General features: G+C 47.9%; 8 non-coding genes across 8 annotated transcripts; all 8 read left to right on the top strand.

Annotated features, from left to right (window-relative positions):
- Window positions 1–1,093: 1,093 nt before the first annotated feature.
- Window positions 1,094–1,284, top strand: LOC130321793 (U2 spliceosomal RNA). Its single transcript, XR_008867454.1, has one exon. It is a non-coding gene; the product is annotated as a U2 spliceosomal RNA (small nuclear RNA).
- Window positions 1,285–3,375: 2,091 nt separating this feature from the next.
- On the top strand, window positions 3,376–3,566 carry LOC130321792 (U2 spliceosomal RNA). The gene has a single exon (XR_008867453.1). It is a non-coding gene; the product is annotated as a U2 spliceosomal RNA (small nuclear RNA).
- Window positions 3,567–5,650: 2,084 nt separating this feature from the next.
- LOC130321807 (U2 spliceosomal RNA) lies at window positions 5,651–5,841 on the top strand. The gene has a single exon (XR_008867466.1). It is a non-coding gene; the product is annotated as a U2 spliceosomal RNA (small nuclear RNA).
- Window positions 5,842–7,930: 2,089 nt separating this feature from the next.
- On the top strand, window positions 7,931–8,121 carry LOC130321806 (U2 spliceosomal RNA). The gene has a single exon (XR_008867465.1). It is a non-coding gene; the product is annotated as a U2 spliceosomal RNA (small nuclear RNA).
- Window positions 8,122–10,214: 2,093 nt separating this feature from the next.
- LOC130321805 (U2 spliceosomal RNA) lies at window positions 10,215–10,405 on the top strand. Its single transcript, XR_008867464.1, has one exon. It is a non-coding gene; the product is annotated as a U2 spliceosomal RNA (small nuclear RNA).
- Window positions 10,406–18,132: 7,727 nt separating this feature from the next.
- Window positions 18,133–18,323, top strand: LOC130321803 (U2 spliceosomal RNA). Its single transcript, XR_008867463.1, has one exon. It is a non-coding gene; the product is annotated as a U2 spliceosomal RNA (small nuclear RNA).
- A 2,077-nt stretch (window positions 18,324–20,400) lies between these two features.
- LOC130321801 (U2 spliceosomal RNA) lies at window positions 20,401–20,591 on the top strand. The gene has a single exon (XR_008867461.1). It is a non-coding gene; the product is annotated as a U2 spliceosomal RNA (small nuclear RNA).
- Window positions 20,592–22,683: 2,092 nt separating this feature from the next.
- Window positions 22,684–22,874, top strand: LOC130321791 (U2 spliceosomal RNA). Its single transcript, XR_008867452.1, has one exon. It is a non-coding gene; the product is annotated as a U2 spliceosomal RNA (small nuclear RNA).
- Window positions 22,875–23,181: the final 307 nt, after the last annotated feature.

Genomic DNA, 23,181 nt, shown 5'->3' with positions numbered 1-23,181 from the left:
AGCATTGCTGCACTGATGGGGTATGCATTAGACGAAAAAAAAGAAGAAAAAGAAGAATAATACGCCCAGAAAAGAGGCGAAAAGGAGAAAAACGTAAAAAAACGTGAAAAAAAAGTAAGAGGAAGAGAAGGGAAAAAAAGGTGGAAATGGGTTTAAAAGTGATTTCGGCGGAGAAATATATATATATATATATATATATATATATATATATATATATATATGCGCACACACACACATAGATATAAACGTATTCTCCGTTGAGATATTGCAGCCGCTGCTGTGTCCAGGCCCAGGAGCCTTAGCACTGTGCTGTGATGTCACTCAATACCACTGACATCACTAGGTGTAAACAACATCTCTCCTTTGCTGTGTATGTGACTATGGAGCTGTTTGGTGATGTCGTCTATTACGGCCTTCATAGAAGCAACAGGAGATTGTTGCATCCATCTTGAACCCTCAGAACTACAGTGCTATGATGTCACTCACTTCCACAGGCCTTGCAGAGTGTAAACAACAACAACCCAGCTTTGTTGTGTATGTAACCAAAGGGATTTGTGATGTCACCTAGAACCTTCACAGCAGCGACAGCTTTATGAGGAGCATCAGCACTGCTCTGCCTGAGCAGAACCATCACCGCCATAGGTTGTCAAATAACCCGGATTTAACCCACACAGGTAAGTCCAATGGGGTGCAGGCATGTCCTCTATGCTTACAGCTTCCCGTGGGTGTTGGTTTGATACCGTTTGGGGACAGCCAAGGAGGCATCTGCAGGCAACAAAGGTAGGTGTGTGCTTGTGTGTGTGTTTCCTATGCAGATCCTAAGCCCAGTGTCACATGCAAGTAGCAGGAGTAAGAAGGGTTCCTGGCAAATCCGGGTTATGGATTGCATTTAAAAAGGCCCCGTGGGAGTGCAATGGGCCCCTGTCTTGCTGCTTAGCAATAATGGTATGGGTTTAGGTTCTGCTGTGTGTACTGGTGGTTGACTGCCCCCCAGCCCAGAGTGTGCATGGAAAATTGTCTGGCAGCCTCCCTGACAGCAAGCAGTGATAGTGCCCATGAAGGGGACCTTGTTGGGCCCGCCCCTTTCACGGTTATCGCTTCTCGGCCTTTTGGCTAAGATCAAGTGTAGTATCTGTTCTTATCAGTTTAATATCTGATACGTCCCCTATCTGGGGACCATATATTAAATGGATTTTTGAGAACGGGGGCCGATTTCGAAGCTTGCTTCCGTCGCCCTATGCATTGACCCGATATGGCAGTATCTTCGGGTACAGTGCACCACCCCCTTACAGGGTTAAAAAGAAAGATTCCTACTTTCATTGCTACCTGCTTGCTGGCTAGCCAGCTAGCCAGCCCTGTGGGCCTTGCTGCTGCTGCAGCCAAAAAACAAAAGGTGGTGCTGCTGCTGCTTCTGCTGCTTCTGCTTCTGCTTGTGTCTGGCCCCTGTTGGAGCGTCCAGGCACAGGACTTCTGCTGCTGCTGACTAAATGGCCTCCTTAATTGGATCATTTGAGTAGCCAGCACACCTGTGCAGGTAGGGCATGACATGATAGGCAGCTGCCTTGATAGCGGGTGGGTGCTGAATGTTCCTAATTGACAAAATAAGATTAATGCTTATGAAGAAATATAAAATCTCATCCCTTCCCCAATATCGCGCCACACCCCTACCCCTTAATTCCCTGGTTGAACTTGATGGACATATGTCTTTTTTCGACCGTACTAACTATGTAACTATGTAACATAACATGGGGGGGGGGGGGGTCTCCTGGCTGTTCACACAGGTGTGTCATTGCTGTACATTGACCATGCATTGCTTCTGTGGTATTGCAAAGGCAAAGACAAATGCTTCCAGCCATCCATTGCACTAATGGATTGGTCATCAGCTGGCTGTCTATGTCCCGCATCAATATAGACCAAAGTACAGAGGGTTAGGCTATGCTATTGTGCACCTACCTGATGCATCAGAAGGTGCGAGGCCCTTGCTAAATTCTGTGCACAGACTTTGAGATCTATGCTTTAGACTGTATCTAAACCTGCTCCAACATGGACTGACATTCTGGCCTACTTTCAGCCGATGCGACTTGTCTGTCGCTGAACAGTCGCTTTTTATGTATTCAGCACCTATGTATAATGTTGTAAAAATGCTCTAGAAGCTAAAGTCGCAGAAATGTCACACATATTTGGCCTGCAACTTTCTGTGCGACAAATTCAGACAGGAAAAATCAGTATAAATCCTTAGAAAATTATCCCCCAGTGTCTCCATCTGCTGGCGGTATTGAATAAGCATTGCTGCACTGATGGGGTATGCATTAGACGAAAAAAAAGAAGAAAAAGAAGAATAATACGCCCAGAAAAGAGGCGAAAAGGAGAAAAACGTAAAAAAACGTGAAAAAAAAGTAAGAGGAAGAGAAGGGAAAAAAAGGTGGAAATGGGTTTAAAAGTGATTTCGGCGGAGAAATATATATATATATATATATATATATATATATATATATATATATATGCGCACACACACACATAGATATAAACGTATTCTCCGTTGAGATATTGCAGCCGCTGCTGTGTCCAGGCCCAGGAGCCTTAGCACTGTGCTGTGATGTCACTCAATACCACTGACATCACTAGGTGTAAACAACATCTCTCCTTTGCTGTGTATGTGACTATGGAGCTGTTTGGTGATGTCGTCTATTACGGCCTTCATAGAAGCAACAGGAGATTGTTGCATCCATCTTGAACCCTCAGAACTACAGTGCTATGATGTCACTCACTTCCACAGGCCTTGCAGAGTGTAAACAACAACAACCCAGCTTTGTTGTGTATGTAACCATAGGGATTTGTGATGTCACCTAGAACCTTCACAGCAGCGACAGCTTTATGAGGAGCATCAGCACTGCTCTGCCTGAGCAGAACCATCACCGCCATAGGTTGTCAAATAACCCGGATTTAACCCACACAGGTAAGTCCAATGGGGTGCAGGCATGTCCTCTATGCTTACAGCTTCCCGTGGGTGTTGGTTTGATACCGTTTGGGGACAGCCAAGGAGGCATCTGCAGGCAACAAAGGTAGGTGTGTGCTTGTGTGTGTGTTTCCTATGCAGATCCTAAGCCCAGTGTCACATGCAAGTAGGAGGAGTAAGAAGGGTTCCTGGCAAATCCGGGTTATGGATTGCATTTAAAAAGGCCCCGTGGGAGTGCAATGGGCCCCTGTCTTGCTGCTTAGCAATAATGGTATGGGTTTAGGTTCTGCTGTGTGTACTGGTGGTTGACTGCCCCCCAGCCCAGAGTGTGCATGGAAAATTGTCTGGCAGCCTCCCTGACAGCAAGCAGTGATAGTGCCCATGAAGGGGACCTTGTTGGGCCCGCCCCTTTCACGGTTATCGCTTCTCGGCCTTTTGGCTAAGATCAAGTGTAGTATCTGTTCTTATCAGTTTAATATCTGATACGTCCCCTATCTGGGGACCATATATTAAATGGATTTTTGAGAACGGGGGCCGATTTCGAAGCTTGCTTCCGTCGCCCTATGCATTGACCCGATATGGCAGTATCTTCGGGTACAGTGCACCACCCCCTTACAGGGTTAAAAAGAAAGATTCCTACTTTCATTGCTACCTGCTTGCTGGCTAGCCAGCTAGCCAGCCCTGTGGGCCTTGCTGCTGCTGCAGCCAAAAAACAAAAGGTGGTGCTGCTGCTGCTTCTGCTGCTTCTGCTTCTGCTTGTGTCTGGCCCCTGTTGGAGCGTCCAGGCACAGGACTTCTGCTGCTGCTGACTAAATGGCCTCCTTAATTGGATCATTTGAGTAGCCAGCACACCTGTGCAGGTAGGGCATGACATGATAGGCAGCTGCCTTGATAGCGGGTGGGTGCTGAATGTTCCTAATTGACAAAATAAGATTAATGCTTATGAAGAAATATAAAATCTCATCCCTTCCCCAATATCGCGCCACACCCCTACCCCTTAATTCCCTGGTTGAACTTGATGGACATATGTCTTTTTTCGACCGTACTAACTATGTAACTATGTAACATAACATGGGGGGGGGGGGGGGTCTCCTGGCTGTTCACACAGGTGTGTCATTGCTGTACATTGACCATGCATTGCTTCTGTGGTATTGCAAAGGCAAAGACAAATGCTTCCAGCCATCCATTGCACTAATGGATTGGTCATCAGCTGGCTGTCTATGTCCCGCATCAATATAGACCAAAGTACAGAGGGTTAGGCTATGCTATTGTGCACCTACCTGATGCATCAGAAGGTGCGAGGCCCTTGCTAAATTCTGTGCACAGACTTTGAGATCTATGCTTTAGACTGTATCTAAACCTGCTCCAACATGGACTGACATTCTGGCCTACTTTCAGCCGATGCGACTTGTCTGTCGCTGAACAGTCGCTTTTTATGTATTCAGCACCTATGTATAATGTTGTAAAAATGCTCTAGAAGCTAAAGTCGCAGAAATGTCACACATATTTGGCCTGCAACTTTCTGTGCGACAAATTCAGACAGGAAAAATCAGTATAAATCCTTAGAAAATTATCCCCCAGTGTCTCCATCTGCTGGCGGTATTGAATAAGCATTGCTGCACTGATGGGGTATGCATTAGACGAAAAAAAAGAAGAAAAAGAAGAATAATATGCCCAGAAAAGAGGCGAAAAGGAGAAAAACGTAAAAAAACGTGAAAAAAAAGTAAGAGGAAGAGAAGGGAAAAAAAGGTGGAAATGGGTTTAAAAGTGATTTCGGCGGAGAAATATATATATATATATATATATATATATATATATATATGCGCACACACACACATAGATATAAACGTATTCTCCGTTGAGATATTGCAGCCGCTGCTGTGTCCAGGCCCAGGAGCCTTAGCACTGTGCTGTGATGTCACTCAATACCACTGACATCACTAGGTGTAAACAACATCTCTCCTTTGCTGTGTATGTGACTATGGAGCTGTTTGGTGATGTCGTCTATTACGGCCTTCATAGAAGCAACAGGAGATTGTTGCATCCATCTTGAACCCTCAGAACTACAGTGCTATGATGTCACTCACTTCCACAGGCCTTGCAGAGTGTAAACAACAACAACCCAGCTTTGTTGTGTATGTAACCATAGGGATTTGTGATGTCACCTAGAACCTTCACAGCAGCGACAGCTTTATGAGGAGCATCAGCACTGCTCTGCCTGAGCAGAACCATCACCGCCATAGGTTGTCAAATAACCCGGATTTAACCCACACAGGTAAGTCCAATGGGGTGCAGGCATGTCCTCTATGCTTACAGCTTCCCGTGGGTGTTGGTTTGATACCGTTTGGGGACAGCCAAGGAGGCATCTGCAGGCAACAAAGGTAGGTGTGTGCTTGTGTGTGTGTTTCCTATGCAGATCCTAAGCCCAGTGTCACATGCAAGTAGGAGGAGTAAGAAGGGTTCCTGGCAAATCCGGGTTATGGATTGCATTTAAAAAGGCCCCGTGGGAGTGCAATGGGCCCCTGTCTTGCTGCTTAGCAATAATGGTATGGGTTTAGGTTCTGCTGTGTGTACTGGTGGTTGACTGCCCCCCAGCCCAGAGTGTGCATGGAAAATTGTCTGGCAGCCTCCCTGACAGCAAGCAGTGATAGTGCCCATGAAGGGGACCTTGTTGGGCCCGCCCCTTTCACGGTTATCGCTTCTCGGCCTTTTGGCTAAGATCAAGTGTAGTATCTGTTCTTATCAGTTTAATATCTGATACGTCCCCTATCTGGGGACCATATATTAAATGGATTTTTGAGAACGGGGGCCGATTTCGAAGCTTGCTTCCGTCGCCCTATGCATTGACCCGATATGGCAGTATCTTCGGGTACAGTGCACCACCCCCTTACAGGGTTAAAAAGAAAGATTCCTACTTTCATTGCTACCTGCTTGCTGGCTAGCCAGCTAGCCAGCCCTGTGGGCCTTGCTGCTGCTGCAGCCAAAAAACAAAAGGTGGTGCTGCTGCTGCTTCTGCTGCTTCTGCTTCTGCTTGTGTCTGGCCCCTGTTGGAGCGTCCAGGCACAGGACTTCTGCTGCTGCTGACTAAATGGCCTCCTTAATTGGATCATTTGAGTAGCCAGCACACCTGTGCAGGTAGGGCATGACATGATAGGCAGCTGCCTTGATAGCGGGTGGGTGCTGAATGTTCCTAATTGACAAAATAAGATTAATGCTTATGAAGAAATATAAAATCTCATCCCTTCCCCAATATCGCGCCACACCCCTACCCCTTAATTCCCTGGTTGAACTTGATGGACATATGTCTTTTTTCGACCGTACTAACTATGTAACTATGTAACATAACATGGGGGGGGGGGGTCTCCTGGCTGTTCACACAGGTGTGTCATTGCTGTACATTGACCATGCATTGCTTCTGTGGTATTGCAAAGGCAAAGACAAATGCTTCCAGCCATCCATTGCACTAATGGATTGGTCATCAGCTGGCTGTCTATGTCCCGCATCAATATAGACCAAAGTACAGAGGGTTAGGCTATGCTATTGTGCACCTACCTGATGCATCAGAAGGTGCGAGGCCCTTGCTAAATTCTGTGCACAGACTTTGAGATCTATACTTTAGACTGTATCTAAACCTGCTCCAACATGGACTGACATTCTGGCCTACTTTCAGCCGATGCGACTTGTCTGTCGCTGAACAGTCGCTTTTTATGTATTCAGCACCTATGTATAATGTTGTAAAAATGCTCTAGAAGCTAAAGTCGCAGAAATGTCACACATATTTGGCCTGCAACTTTCTGTGCGACAAATTCAGACAGGAAAAATCAGTATAAATCCTTAGAAAATTATCCCCCAGTGTCTCCATCTGCTGGCGGTATTGAATAAGCATTGCTGCACTGATGGGGTATGCATTAGACGAAAAAAAAGAAGAAAAAGAAGAATAATACGCCCAGAAAAGAGGCGAAAAGGAGAAAAACGTAAAAAAACGTGAAAAAAAAGTAAGAGGAAGAGAAGGGAAAAAAAGGTGGAAATGGGTTTAAAAGTGATTTCGGCGGAGAAATATATATATATATATATATATATATATATATATATATATATATATGCGCACACACACACATAGATATAAACGTATTCTCCGTTGAGATATTGCAGCCGCTGCTGTGTCCAGGCCCAGGAGCCTTAGCACTGTGCTGTGATGTCACTCAATACCACTGACATCACTAGGTGTAAACAACATCTCTCCTTTGCTGTGTATGTGACTATGGAGCTGTTTGGTGATGTCGTCTATTACGGCCTTCATAGAAGCAACAGGAGATTGTTGCATCCATCTTGAACCCTCAGAACTACAGTGCTATGATGTCACTCACTTCCACAGGCCTTGCAGAGTGTAAACAACAACAACCCAGCTTTGTTGTGTATGTAACCATAGGGATTTGTGATGTCACCTAGAACCTTCACAGCAGCGACAGCTTTATGAGGAGCATCAGCACTGCTCTGCCTGAGCAGAACCATCACCGCCATAGGTTGTCAAATAACCCGGATTTAACCCACACAGGTAAGTCCAATGGGGTGCAGGCATGTCCTCTATGCTTACAGCTTCCCGTGGGTGTTGGTTTGATACCGTTTGGGGACAGCCAAGGAGGCATCTGCAGGCAACAAAGGTAGGTGTGTGCTTGTGTGTGTGTTTCCTATGCAGATCCTAAGCCCAGTGTCACATGCAAGTAGGAGGAGTAAGAAGGGTTCCTGGCAAATCCGGGTTATGGATTGCATTTAAAAAGGCCCCGTGGGAGTGCAATGGGCCCCTGTCTTGCTGCTTAGCAATAATGGTATGGGTTTAGGTTCTGCTGTGTGTACTGGTGGTTGACTGCCCCCCAGCCCAGAGTGTGCATGGAAAATTGTCTGGCAGCCTCCCTGACAGCAAGCAGTGATAGTGCCCATGAAGGGGACCTTGTTGGGCCCGCCCCTTTCACGGTTATCGCTTCTCGGCCTTTTGGCTAAGATCAAGTGTAGTATCTGTTCTTATCAGTTTAATATCTGATACGTCCCCTATCTGGGGACCATATATTAAATGGATTTTTGAGAACGGGGGCCGATTTCGAAGCTTGCTTCCGTCGCCCTATGCATTGACCCGATATGGCAGTATCTTCGGGTACAGTGCACCACCCCCTTACAGGGTTAAAAAGAAAGATTCCTACTTTCATTGCTACCTGCTTGCTGGCTAGCCAGCTAGCCAGCCCTGTGGGCCTTGCTGCTGCTGCAGCCAAAAAACAAAAGGTGGTGCTGCTGCTGCTTCTGCTGCTTCTGCTGCTTCTGCTTCTGCTTGTGTCTGGCCCCTGTTGGAGCGTCCAGGCACAGGACTTCTGCTGCTGCTGACTAAATGGCCTCCTTAATTGGATCATTTGAGTAGCCAGCACACCTGTGCAGGTAGGGCATGACATGATAGGCAGCTGCCTTGATAGCGGGTGGGTGCTGAATGTTCCTAATTGACAAAATAAGATTAATGCTTATGAAGAAATATAAAATCTCATCCCTTCCCCAATATCGCGCCACACCCCTACCCCTTAATTCCCTGGTTGAACTTGATGGACATATGTCTTTTTTCGACCGTACTAACTATGTAACTATGTAACATAACATGGGGGGGGGGGTCTCCTGGCTGTTCACACAGGTGTGTCATTGCTGTACATTGACCATGCATTGCTTCTGTGGTATTGCAAAGGCAAAGACAAATGCTTCCAGCCATCCATTGCACTAATGGATTGGTCATCAGCTGGCTGTCTATGTCCCGCATCAATATAGACCAAAGTACAGAGGGTTAGGCTATGCTATTGTGCACCTACCTGATGCATCAGAAGGTGCGAGGCCCTTGCTAAATTCTGTGCACAGACTTTGAGATCTATGCTTTAGACTGTATCTAAACCTGCTCCAACATGGACTGACATTCTGGCCTACTTTCAGCCGATGCGACTTGTCTGTCGCTGAACAGTCGCTTTTTATGTATTCAGCACCAATGTATAATGTTGTAAAAATGCTCTAGAAGCTAAAGTCGCAGAAATGTCACACATATTTGGCCTGCAACTTTCTGTGCGACAAATTCAGACAGGAAAAATCAGTATAAATCCTTAGAAAATTATCCCCCAGTGTCTCCATCTGCTGGCGGTATTGAATAAGCATTGCTGCACTGATGGGGTATGCATTAGACGAAAAAAAAGAAGAAAAAGAAGAATAATACGCCCAGAAAAGAGGCGAAAAGGAGAAAAACTTAAAAAAACGTGAAAAAAAAGTAAGAGGAAGAGAAGGGAAAAAAAGGTGGAAATGGGTTTAAAAGTGATTTCGGCGGAGAAATATATATATATATATATATATATATATATATATATATATATGCGCACACACACACATAGATATAAACGTATTCTCCGTTGAGATATTGCAGCCGCTGCTGTGTCCAGGCCCAGGAGCCTTAGCACTGTGCTGTGATGTCACTCAATACCACTGACATCACTAGGTGTAAACAACATCTCTCCTTTGCTGTGTATGTGACTATGGAGCTGTTTGGTGATGTCGTCTATTACGGCCTTCATAGAAGCAACAGGAGATTGTTGCATCCATCTTGAACCCTCAGAACTACAGTGCTATGATGTCACTCACTTCCACAGGCCTTGCAGAGTGTAAACAACAACAACCCAGCTTTGTTGTGTATGTAACCATAGGGATTTGTGATGTCACCTAGAACCTTCACAGCAGCGACAGCTTTATGAGGAGCATCAGCACTGCTCTGCCTGAGCAGAACCATCACCGCCATAGGTTGTCAAATAACCCGGATTTAACCCACACAGGTAAGTCCAATGGGGTGCAGGCATGTCCTCTATGCTTACAGCTTCCCGTGGGTGTTGGTTTGATACCGTTTGGGGACAGCCAAGGAGGCATCTGCAGGCAACAAAGGTAGGTGTGTGCTTGTGTGTGTGTTTCCTATGCAGATCCTAAGCCCAGTGTCACATGCAAGTAGGAGGAGTAAGAAGGGTTCCTGGCAAATCCGGGTTATGGATTGCATTTAAAAAGGCCCCGTGGGAGTGCAATGGGCCCCTGTCTTGCTGCTTAGCAATAATGGTATGGGTTTAGGTTCTGCTGTGTGTACTGGTGGTTGACTGCCCCCCAGCCCAGAGTGTGCATGGAAAATTGTCTGGCAGCCTCCCTGACAGCAAGCAGTGATAGTGCCCATGAAGGGGACCTTGTTGGGCCCGCCCCTTTCACGGTTATCGCTTCTCGGCCTTTTGGCTAAGATCAAGTGTAGTATCTGTTCTTATCAGTTTAATATCTGATACGTCCCCTATCTGGGGACCATATATTAAATGGATTTTTGAGAACGGGGGCCGATTTCGAAGCTTGCTTCCGTCGCCCTATGCATTGACCCGATATGGCAGTATCTTCGGGTACAGTGCACCACCCCCTTACAGGGTTAAAAAGAAAGATTCCTACTTTCATTGCTACCTGCTTGCTGGCTAGCCAGCTAGCCAGCCCTGTGGGCCTTGCTGCTGCTGCAGCCAAAAAACAAAAGGTGGTGCTGCTGCTGCTTCTGCTGCTTCTGCTTCTGCTTGTGTCTGGCCCCTGTTGGAGCGTCCAGGCACAGGACTTCTGCTGCTGCTGACTAAATGGCCTCCTTAATTGGATCATTTGAGTAGCCAGCACACCTGTGCAGGTAGGGCATGACATGATAGGCAGCTGCCTTGATAGCGGGTGGGTGCTGAATGTTCCTAATTGACAAAATAAGATTAATGCTTATGAAGAAATATAAAATCTCATCCCTTCCCCAATATCGCGCCACACCCCTACCCCTTAATTCCCTGGTTGAACTTGATGGACATATGTCTTTTTTCGACCGTACTAACTATGTAACTATGTAACATAACTGTCACGATGCCGGCTGGCAGGTAGTGGATCCTCTGTGCCAGAGAGGGATTGGCGTGGACCGTGCTAGTGGACCGGTTCTAAGCCACTACTGGTTTTCACCAGAGCCCGCCGCAAAGCGGGATGGTCTTGCTGCGGCGGTAGTGACCAGGTCGTATCCACTAGCAACGGCTCACCTCTCTGGCTGCTGAAGATAGGCGCGGTACAAGGGAGTAGGCAAAAGCAAGGTCGGACGTAGCAGAAGGTCGGGGCAGGCAGCAAGGATCGTAGTCAGGGGCAACGGCAGAAGGTCTGGAAACACAGGCAAGGAACACACAAGGAACGCTTTCACTGGCACTAAGGCAACAAGATCCGGCAAGGGAGTGCAGGGGAAGTGAGGTGATATAGGGAAGTGCACAGGTGAACACACTAATTGGGACCACTACGCCAATCAGCGGCGCAGTGGCCCTTTAAATCGCAGAGACCCGGCGCGCGCGCGCCCTAGGGAGCGGGGCCGCGCGCGCCGGGACAGAACAGACGGAGAGCGAGTCAGGTAGGGGAGCCGGGGTGCGCATCGCGAGCGGGCGCTACCCGCATCGCGAATCGCATCCCGGCTGGCAGCGGAATCGCAGCGCCCCGGGTCAGAGGACGTGACCGGAGCGCTGCCGCGGGGAGAGTGAAGCGAGCGCTCCGGGGAGGAGCGGGGACCCGGAGCGCTCGGCGTAACAGTACCCCCCCCCTTGGGTCTCCCCCTCTTCTTAGAACCTGAGAACCTGAGGAGCAGACTTTTGTCTAGGATGTTGTCCTCAGGTTCCCAGGATCTCTCTTCAGGACCACAACCCTCCCAGTCCACTAAAAAAAAATTTTTCCCTCTGACCTTTTTGGCAGCTAAAATTTCTTTGACCGAGAAGATGTCCGAGGAGCCAGAAACAGGAGTGGGAGGAACAGATTTGGGAGAAAAACGGTTGAGGATGAGTGGTTTGAGAAGAGAGACGTGAAAGGCATTAGGGATACGAAGAGAGGGAGGAAGAAGAAGTTTATAAGAGACAGGATTAATTTGACACAAAATTTTGAAAGGACCAAGATAGCGTGGTCCCAACTTGTAGCTAGGGACACGGAAGCGGACATATTTAGCGGAGAGCCATACCTTGTCTCCAGGGGAAAAAACGGGGGGAGCTCTTCTTTTCTTATCCGCGAACTTCTTCATGCGTGATGAAGCCTGTAAGAGAGAATTTTGGGTCTCTTTCCATATGATGGAAAGGTCACGAGAAATTTCATCCACAGCGGGCAGACCAGAGGGCAAGGGAGTAGGGAGGGGGGGAAGAGGGTGACGGCCGTACACCACGAAAAATGGGGATTTGGAGGAAGACTCAGAGACCCTGAAGTTATACGAGAATTCGGCCCATGGGAGGAGATCTGCCCAGTCATCCTGGCGGGAGGAAACAAAATGTCGCAAATAATCACCCAAGATCTGGTTAATCCTTTCTACTTGTCCATTGGACTGGGGATGATATGCAGAAGAAAAATTTAATTTAATCTTGAGTTGTTTACAGAGAGCCCTCCAGAATTTAGACACGAATTGGACGCCTCTATCCGAGACAATCTGCGTAGGCAACCCGTGAAGACGAAAAATGTGTACAAAAAATTGTTTAGCCAACTGAGGCGCAGAAGGAAGACCAGGAAGAGGGATGAAATGTGCCATTTTGGAGAATCGATCAACGACCACCCAAATAACAGTGTTGCCACGGGAAGGGGGTAAATCAGTAATAAAATCCATACCAATCAGAGACCAAGGCTGTTCGGGGACAGGCAGAGGATGAAGAAAACCAGCGGGCTTCTGGCGAGGAGTCTTATCCCGGGCACAGATAGTGCAGGCTCGCACAAAGTCCACAACATCCGTCTCCAGAGTCGGCCACCAATAGAAGCGGGAGATGAGTTGCACAGATTTCTTGATACCCGCATGACCTGCGAGATGGGAGGAGTGACCCCATTTGAGGATTCCGAGGCGTTGGCGAGGAGAAACAAAGGTCTTTCCTGGAGGAGTCTGCCTGATGGAGGCAGGAGAAGTGGAGATCAGGCAGTCAGGTGGAATGATGTGTTGCGGAGAGAGTTCAACTTCTGAGGCATCCGAGGAACGAGAGAGAGCATCGGCCCTAATGTTCTTATCGGCAGGACGAAAGTGAATCTCAAAATTAAATCGGGCAAAGAACAGAGACCACCGGGCCTGGCGAGGATTCAGCCGTTGGGCAGACTGGAGGTAGGAGAGGTTCTTGTGGTCGGTGTAGATAATAACAGGAGAACTTGATCCCTCCAGCAGATGCCTCCATTCCTCAAGTGCTAATTTAATGGCTAGAAGCTCTCGATCCCCGATGGAGTAGTTCCTCTCCGCTGGAGAGAAGGTCCTAGAGAAAAAACCACAAGTGACAGCATGCCCGGAAGAATTTTTTTGTAGAAGAACAGCTCCAGCTCCCACTGAGGAGGCATCAACCTCCAATAGGAAGGGTTTGGAAGGGTCAGGTCTGGAGAGGACGGGAGCCGAAGAAAAGGCAGACTTGAGTCGTTTAAAGGCGTCTTCTGCTTGAGGAGGCCAGGACTTGGGATCAGCATTTTTTTTGGTTAAAGCCACGATAGGAGCCACAATGGTAGAAAAATGTGGAATAAATTGCCTGTAATAATTGGCGAACCCCAAAAAGCGTTGGATAGCACGGAGTCCGGAGGGGCGTGGCCAATCTAAGACGGCAGAGAGTTTGTCTGGATTCATCTGTAGTCCCTGGCCAGAGACCAAATATCCTAGAAAAGGAAGAGATTGGCATTCAAACAGACATTTCTCAATTTTGGCATAGAGTTGGTTGTCACGAAGTCTCTGAAGAACCATACGGACATGCTGGCGGTGTTCTTCTAGATTGGCAGAAAAAATTAGGATATCGTCCAGATATACAACAACACAGGAGTATAACAGATCACGAAAAATTTCATTGACAAAGTCTTGGAAGACGGCAGGGGCGTTGCACAGTCCAAAGGGCATGACCAGATACTCAAAGTGTCCATCTCTGGTGTTAAATGCCGTTTTCCACTCGTCCCCCTCTCTGATGCGGATGAGGTTATAGGCGCCTCTTAAGTCCAATTTAGTGAAGATGTGGGCACCTTGGAGGCGATCAAAGAGTTCAGAGATGAGGGGTAAGGGGTAGCGGTTCTTAACCGTGATTTTATTAAGACCGCGGTAGTCAATGCAAGGACGTAGGGAGCCATCTTTTTTGGACACAAAGAAAAATCCGGCTCCGGCAGGAGAGGAGGATTTACGGATAAAGCCCTTTTTTAGATTCTCCTGGACGTATTCGGACATGGCAAGAGTCTCTGGGGCAGAGAGAGGATAAATTCTGCCCCGGGGTGGAGTAGTGCCCGGGAGGAGGTCGATAGGGCAATCATAAGGCCTGTGAGGAGGTAGAGTCTCAGCTTGTTTTTTGCAGAAAACATCCGCGAAGTCCATATAGGCCTTAGGGAGACCGGTTACTGGAGGAACCACAGAGTTACGGCAAGGGTTACTGGGAACCGGTTTTAGACAGTTCTTGGAACAAGAGGACCCCCAACTCTTGATCTCCCCAGTGGACCAATCCAGGGTAGGGGAATGAAGTTGAAGCCAGGGAAGTCCAAGGAGAATTTCCGAGGTGCAATTGGGGAGGACCAAAAGTTCAATCCTCTCATGATGAGATCCGATGCTCATAAGAAGGGGCTCCGTGCGGAAACGTATGGTACAGTCCAATCTTTCATTATTTACACAATTGATGTAGAGGGGTCTGGCGAGACTGGTCACCGGGATGTTGAACCTGTTGACGAGAGAGGCCAAAATAAAATTTCCTGCAGATCCTGAGTCCAAGAAGGCCATTGTAGAGAAGGAGAAGGCAGAGGCAGACATCCGCACAGGCACAGTAAGACGTGGAGAAGCAGAGTAGACATCAAGGACTGTCTCACCTTTGTGCGGAGTCAGCGTACGTCTTTCCAGGCGGGGAGGACGGATAGGACAATCTCTTAGGAAGTGTTCGGTACTAGCACAGTACAGGCAGAGATTCTCCATACGGCGTCGTGTCCTCTCTTGAGGTGTCAGGCGAGACCGGTCGACCTGCATAGCCTCCACGGCGGGAGGCACAGGAACAGATTGCAGGGGACCAGAGGAGAGAGGAGCCGAGGAGGAGAAACGCCTCGTGCGAACAGAGTCCATATCTTGGCGGAGTTCCTGACGCCTTTCGGAAAAACGCATGTCAATGCGAGTGGCTAGGTGAATAAGTTCATGTAGATTAGCAGGAATTTCTCGTGCGGCCAGAACATCTTTAATGTTGCTGGATAGGCCTTTTTTGAAGGTCGCGCAGAGGGCCTCATTATTCCAGGACAATTCTGAAGCAAGAGTACGGAATTGTACGGCATACTCGCCAACGGAAGAATTACCCTGGACCAGGTTCAACAGGGCAGTCTCAGCAGAAGAGGCTCGGGCAGGTTCCTCAAAGACACTTCGGATTTCCGAGAAGAAGGAGTGTACAGAGGCAGTGACGGGGTCATTGCGGTCCCAGAGCGGTGTGGCCCATGACAGGGCTTTTCCGGACAGAAGGCTGACTACGAAAGCCACCTTAGACCTTTCAGTGGGAAACAGGTCCGACATCATCTCCAGATGCAGGGAACATTGGGAAAGAAAGCCACGGCAAAACTTAGAGTCCCCATCAAATTTATCCGGCAAGGATAAGCGTATCCCAGGAGCGGCCACTCGCTGCGGAGGAGGTGCAGGAGCTGGCGGAGGAGATGACTGCTGAAGCTGTGGTAGTAACTGTTGTAGCATAACGGTCAGTTGAGACAGCTGTTGGCCTTGTTGCGCTATCTGTTGTGACTGCTGGGCGACCACCGTGGTGAGGTCAGCGACAACTGGCAGAGGAACTTCAGCGGGATCCATGGCCGGATCTACTGTCACGATGCCGGCTGGCAGGTAGTGGATCCTCTGTGCCAGAGAGGGATTGGCGTGGACCGTGCTAGTGGACCGGTTCTAAGCCACTACTGGTTTTCACCAGAGCCCGCCGCAAAGCGGGATGGTCTTGCTGCGGCGGTAGTGACCAGGTCGTATCCACTAGCAACGGCTCACCTCTCTGGCTGCTGAAGATAGGCGCGGTACAAGGGAGTAGGCAAAAGCAAGGTCGGACGTAGCAGAAGGTCGGGGCAGGCAGCAAGGATCGTAGTCAGGGGCAACGGCAGAAGGTCTGGAAACACAGGCAAGGAACACACAAGGAACGCTTTCACTGGCACTAAGGCAACAAGATCCGGCAAGGGAGTGCAGGGGAAGTGAGGTGATATAGGGAAGTGCACAGGTGAACACACTAATTGGGACCACTGCGCCAATCAGCGGCGCAGTGGCCCTTTAAATCGCAGAGACCCGGCGCGCGCGCGCCCTAGGGAGCGGGGCCGCGCGCGCCGGGACAGAACAGACGGAGAGCGAGTCAGGTAGGGGAGCCGGGGTGCGCATCGCGAGCGGGCGCTACCCGCATCGCGAATCGCATCCCGGCTGGCAGCGGAATCGCAGCGCCCCGGGTCAGAGGACGTGACCGGAGCGCTGCCGCGGGGAGAGTGAAGCGAGCGCTCCGGGGAGGAGCGGGGACCCGGAGCGCTCGGCGTAACAATAACATGGGGGGGGGGGTCTCCTGGCTGTTCACACAGGTGTGTCATTGCTGTACATTGACCATGCATTGCTTCTGTGGTATTGCAAAGGCAAAGACAAATGCTTCCAGCCATCCATTGCACTAATGGATTGGTCATCAGCTGGCTGTCTATGTCCCGCATCAATATAGACCAAAGTACAGAGGGTTAGGCTATGCTATTGTGCACCTACCTGATGCATCAGAAGGTGCGAGGCCCTTGCTAAATTCTGTGCACAGACTTTGAGATCTATGCTTTAGACTGTATCTAAACCTGCTCCAACATGGACTGACATTCTGGCCTACTTTCAGCCGATGCGACTTGTCTGTCGCTGAACAGTCGCTTTTTATGTATTCAGCACCTATGTATAATGTTGTAAAAATGCTCTAGAAGCTAAAGTCGCAGAAATGTCACACATATTTGGCCTGCAACTTTCTGTGCGACAAATTCAGACAGGAAAAATCAGTATAAATCCTTAGAAAATTATCCCCCAGTGTCTCCATCTGCTGGCGGTATTGAATAAGCATTGCTGCACTGATGGGGTATGCATTAGACGAAAAAAAAGAAGAAAAAGAAGAATAATACGCCCAGAAAAGAGGCGAAAAGGAGAAAAACGTAAAAAAACGTGAAAAAAAAGTAAGAGGAAGAGAAGGGAAAAAAAGGTGGAAATGGGTTTAAAAGTGATTTCGGCGGAGAAATATATATATATATATATATATATATATATATATATATATATATATATATGCGCACACACACACATAGATATAAACGTATTCTCCGTTGAGATATTGCAGCCGCTGCTGTGTCCAGGCCCAGGAGCCTTAGCACTGTGCTGTGATGTCACTCAATACCACTGACATCACTAGGTGTAAACAACATCTCTCCTTTGCTGTGTATGTGACTATGGAGCTGTTTGGTGATGTCGTCTATTACGGCCTTCATAGAAGCAACAGGAGATTGTTGCATCCATCTTGAACCCTCAGAACTACAGTGCTATGATGTCACTCACTTCCACAGGCCTTGCAGAGTGTAAACAACAACAACCCAGCTTTGTTGTGTATGTAACCATAGGGATTTGTGATGTCACCTAGAACCTTCACAGCAGCGACAGCTTTATGAGGAGCATCAGCACTGCTCTGCCTGAGCAGAACCATCACCGCCATAGGTTGTCAAATAACCCGGATTTAACCCACACAGGTAAGTCCAATGGGGTGCAGGCATGTCCTCTATGCTTACAGCTTCCCGTGGGTGTTGGTTTGATACCGTTTGGGGACAGCCAAGGAGGCATCTGCAGGCAACAAAGGTAGGTGTGTGCTTGTGTGTGTGTTTCCTATGCAGATCCAAAGCCCAGTGTCACATGCAAGTAGGAGGAGTAAGAAGGGTTCCTGGCAAATCCGGGTTATGGATTGCATTTAAAAAGGCCCCGTGGGAGTGCAATGGGCCCCTGTCTTGCTGCTTAGCAATAATGGTATGGGTTTAGGTTCTGCTGTGTGTACTGGTGGTTGACTGCCCCCCAGCCCAGAGTGTGCATGGAAAATTGTCTGGCAGCCTCCCTGACAGCAAGCAGTGATAGTGCCCATGAAGGGGACCTTGTTGGGCCCGCCCCTTTCACGGTTATCGCTTCTCGGCCTTTTGGCTAAGATCAAGTGTAGTATCTGTTCTTATCAGTTTAATATCTGATACGTCCCCTATCTGGGGACCATATATTAAATGGATTTTTGAGAACGGGGGCCGATTTCGAAGCTTGCTTCCGTCGCCCTATGCATTGACCCGATATGGCAGTATCTTCGGGTACAGTGCACCACCCCCTTACAGGGTTAAAAAGAAAGATTCCTACTTTCATTGCTACCTGCTTGCTGGCTAGCCAGCTAGCCAGCCCTGTGGGCCTTGCTGCAGCCAAAAAACAAAAGGTGGTGCTGCTGCTGCTTCTGCTGCTTCTGCTTCTGCTTGTGTCTGGCCCCTGTTGGAGCGTCCAGGCACAGGACTTCTGCTGCTGCTGACTAAATGGCCTCCTTAATTGGATCATTTGAGTAGCCAGCACACCTGTGCAGGTAGGGCATGACATGATAGGCAGCTGCCTTGATAGCGGGTGGGTGCTGAATGTTCCTAATTGACAAAATAAGATTAATGCTTATGAAGAAATATAAAATCTCATCCCTTCCCCAATATCGCGCCACACCCCTACCCCTTAATTCCCTGGTTGAACTTGATGGACATATGTCTTTTTTCGACCGTACTAACTATGTAACTATGTAACATAACATGGGGGGGGGGTCTCCTGGCTGTTCACACAGGTGTGTCATTGCTGTACATTGACCATGCATTGCTTCTGTGGTATTGCAAAGGCAAAGACAAATGCTTCCAGCCATCCATTGCACTAATGGATTGGTCATCAGCTGGCTGTCTATGTCCCGCATCAATATAGACCAAAGTACAGAGGGTTAGGCTATGCTATTGTGCACCTACCTGATGCATCAGAAGGTGCGAGGCCCTTGCTAAATTCTGTGCACAGACTTTGAGATCTATGCTTTAGACTGTATCTAAACCTGCTCCAACATGGACTGACATTCTGGCCTACTTTCAGCCGATGCGACTTGTCTGTCGCTGAACAGTCGCTTTTTATGTATTCAGCACCTATGTATAATGTTGTAAAAATGCTCTAGAAGCTAAAGTCGCAGAAATGTCACACATATTTGGCCTGCAACTTTCTGTGCGACAAATTCAGACAGGAAAAATCAGTATAAATCCTTAGAAAATTATCCCCCAGTGTCTCCATCTGCTGGCGGTATTGAATAAGCATTGCTGCACTGATGGGGTATGCATTAGACGAAAAAAAAGAAGAAAAAGAAGAATAATACGCCCAGAAAAGAGGCGAAAAGGAGAAAAACGTAAAAAAACGTGAAAAAAAAGTAAGAGGAAGAGAAGGGAAAAAAAGGTGGAAATGGGTTTAAAAGTGATTTCGGCGGAGAAATATATATATATATATATATATATATATATATATATATATATGCGCACACACACACATAGATATAAACGTATTCCCCGTTGAGATATTGCAGCCGCTGCTGTGTCCAGGCCCAGGAGCCTTAGCACTGTGCTGTGATGTCACTCAATACCACTGACATCACTAGGTGTAAACAACATCTCTCCTTTGCTGTGTATGTGACTATGGAGCTGTTTGGTGATGTCGTCTATTACGGCCTTCATAGAAGCAACAGGAGATTGTTGCATCCATCTTGAACCCTCAGAACTACAGTGCTATGATGTCACTCACTTCCACAGGCCTTGCAGAGTGTAAACAACAACAACCCAGCTTTGTTGTGTATGTAACCATAGGGATTTGTGATGTCACCTAGAACCTTCACAGCAGCGACAGCTTTATGAGGAGCATCAGCACTGCTCTGCCTGAGCAGAACCATCACCGCCATAGGTTGTCAAATAACCCGGATTTAACCCACACAGGTAAGTCCAATGGGGTGCAGGCATGTCCTCTATGCTTACAGCTTCCCGTGGGTGTTGGTTTGATACCGTTTGGGGACAGCCAAGGAGGCATCTGCAGGCAACAAAGGTAGGTGTGTGCTTGTGTGTGTGTTTCCTATGCAGATCCTAAGCCCAGTGTCACATGCAAGTAGGAGGAGTAAGAAGGGTTCCTGGCAAATCCGGGTTATGGATTGCATTTAAAAAGGCCCCGTGGGAGTGCAATGGGCCCCTGTCTTGCTGCTTAGCAATAATGGTATGGGTTTAGGTTCTGCTGTGTGTACTGGTGGTTGACTGCCCCCCAGCCCAGAGTGTGCATGGAAAATTGTCTGGCAGCCTCCCTGACAGCAAGCAGTGATAGTGCCCATGAAGGGGACCTTGTTGGGCCCGCCCCTTTCACGGTTATCGCTTCTCGGCCTTTTGGCTAAGATCAAGTGTAGTATCTGTTCTTATCAGTTTAATATCTGATACGTCCCCTATCTGGGGACCATATATTAAATGGATTTTTGAGAACGGGGGCCGATTTCGAAGCTTGCTTCCGTCGCCCTATGCATTGACCCGATATGGCAGTATCTTCAGGTACAGTGCACCACCCCCTTACAGGGTTAAAAAGAAAGATTCCTACTTTCATTGCTACCTGCTTGCTGGCTAGCCAGCTAGCCAGCCCTGTGGGCCTTGCTGCTGCTGCAGCCAAAAAACAAAAGGTGGTGCTGCTGCTGCTTCTGCTGCTTCTGCTTCTGCTTGTGTCTGGCCCCTGTTGGAGCGTCCAGGCACAGGACTTCTGCTGCTGCTGACTAAATGGCCTCCTTAATTGGATCATTTGAGTAGCCAGCACACCTGTGCAGGTAGGGCATGACATGATAGGCAGCTGCCTTGATAGCGGGTGGGTGCTGAATGTTCCTAATTGACAAAATAAGATTAATGCTTATGAAGAAATATAAAATCTCATCCCTTCCCCAATATCGCGCCACACCCCTACCCCTTAATTCCCTGGTTGAACTTGATGGACATATGTCTTTTTTCGACCGTACTAACTATGTAACTATGTAACATAACATGGGGGGGGGGTCTCCTGGCTGTTCACACAGGTGTGTCATTGCTGTACATTGACCATGCATTGCTTCTGTGGTATTGCAAAGGCAAAGACAAATGCTTCCAGCCATCCATTGCACTAATGGATTGGTCATCAGCTGGCTGTCTATGTCCCGCATCAATATAGACCAAAGTACAGAGGGTTAGGCTATGCTATTGTGCACCTACCTGATGCATCAGAAGGTGCGAGGCCCTTGCTAAATTCTGTGCACAGACTTTGAGATCTATGCTTTAGACTGTATCTAAACCTGCTCCAACATGGACTGACATTCTGGCCTACTTTCAGCCGATGCGACTTGTCTGTCGCTGAACAGTCGCTTTTTATGTATTCAGCACCTATGTATAATGTTGTAAAAATGCTCTAGAAGCTAAAGTCGCAGAAATGTCACACATATTTGGCCTGCAACTTTCTGTGCGACAAATTCAGACAGGAAAAATCAGTATAAATCCTTAGAAAATTATCCCCCAGTGTCTCCATCTGCTGGCGGTATTGAATAAGCATTGCTGCACTGATGGGGTATGCATTAGACGAAAAAAAAAGAAGAAAAAGAAGAATAATACGCCCAGAAAAGAGGCGAAAAGGAGAAAAACGTAAAAAAACGTGAAAAAAAAGTAAGAGGAAGAGAAGGGAAAAAAAGGTGGAAATGGGTTTAAAAGTGATTTCGGCGGAGAAATATATATATATATATATATATATATATATATATATATATATATATATATGCGCACACACACACATAGATATAAACGTATTCTCCGTTGAGATATTGCAGCCGCTGCTGTGTCCAGGCCCAGGAGCCTTAGCACTGTGCTGTGATGTCACTCAATACCACTGACATCACTAGGTGTAAACAACATCTCTCCTTTGCTGTGTATGTGACTATGGAGCTGTTTGGTGATGTCGTCTATTACGGCCTTCATAGAAGCAACAGGAGATTGTTGCATCCATCTTGAACCCTCAGAACTACAGTGCTATGATGTCACTCACTTCCACAGGCCTTGCAGAGTGTAAACAACAACAACCCAGCTTTGTTGTGTATGTAACCATAGGGATTTGTGATGTCACCTAGAACCTTCACAGCAGCGACAGCTTTATGAGGAGCATCAGCACTGCTCTGCCTGAGCAGAACCATCACCGCCATAGGTTGTCAAATAACCCGGATTTAACCCACACAGGTAAGTCCAATGGGGTGCAGGCATGTCCTCTATGCTTACAGCTTCCCGTGGGTGTTGGTTTGATACCGTTTGGGGACAGCCAAGGAGGCATCTGCAGGCAACAAAGGTAGGTGTGTGCTTGTGTGTGTGTTTCCTATGCAGATCCTAAGCCCAGTGTCACATGCAAGTAGGAGGAGTAAGAAGGGTTCCTGGCAAATCCGGGTTATGGATTGCATTTAAAAAGGCCCCGTGGGAGTGCAATGGGCCCCTGTCTTGCTGCTTAGCAATAATGGTATGGGTTTAGGTTCTGCTGTGTGTACTGGTGGTTGACTGCCCCCCAGCCCAGAGTGTGCATGGAAAATTGTCTGGCAGCCTCCCTGACAGCAAGCAGTGATAGTGCCCATGAAGGGGACCTTGTTGGGCCCGCCCCTTTCACGGTTATCGCTTCTCGGCCTTTTGGCTAAGATCAAGTGTAGTATCTGTTCTTATCAGTTTAATATCTGATACGTCCCCTATCTGGGGACCATATATTAAATGGATTTTTGAGAATGGGGGCCGATTTCGAAGCTTGCTTCCGTCGCCCTATGCATTGACCCGATATGGCAGTATCTTCGGGTACAGTGCACCACCCCCTTACAGGGTTAAAAAGAAAGATTCCTACTTTCATTGCTACCTGCTTGCTGGCTAGCCAGCTAGCCAGCCCTGTGGGCCTTGCTGCTGCTGCAGCCAAAAAACAAAAGGTGGTGCTGCTGCTGCTTCTGCTGCTTCTGCTTCTGCTTGTGTCTGGCCCCTGTTGGAGCGTCCAGGCACAGGACTTCTGCTGCTGCTGACTAAATGGCCTCCTTAATTGGATCATTTGAGTAGCCAGCACACCTGTGCAGGTAGGGCATGACATGATAGGCAGCTGCCTTGATAGCGGGTGGGTGCTGAATGTTCCT

Source organism: Hyla sarda, unplaced genomic scaffold (assembly GCF_029499605.1).
Source record: "Hyla sarda isolate aHylSar1 unplaced genomic scaffold, aHylSar1.hap1 scaffold_2287, whole genome shotgun sequence".
NCBI lineage: Eukaryota > Metazoa > Chordata > Amphibia > Anura > Hylidae > Hyla > Hyla sarda.
This window is presented reverse-complemented; position numbering and strand designations above follow the sequence as displayed.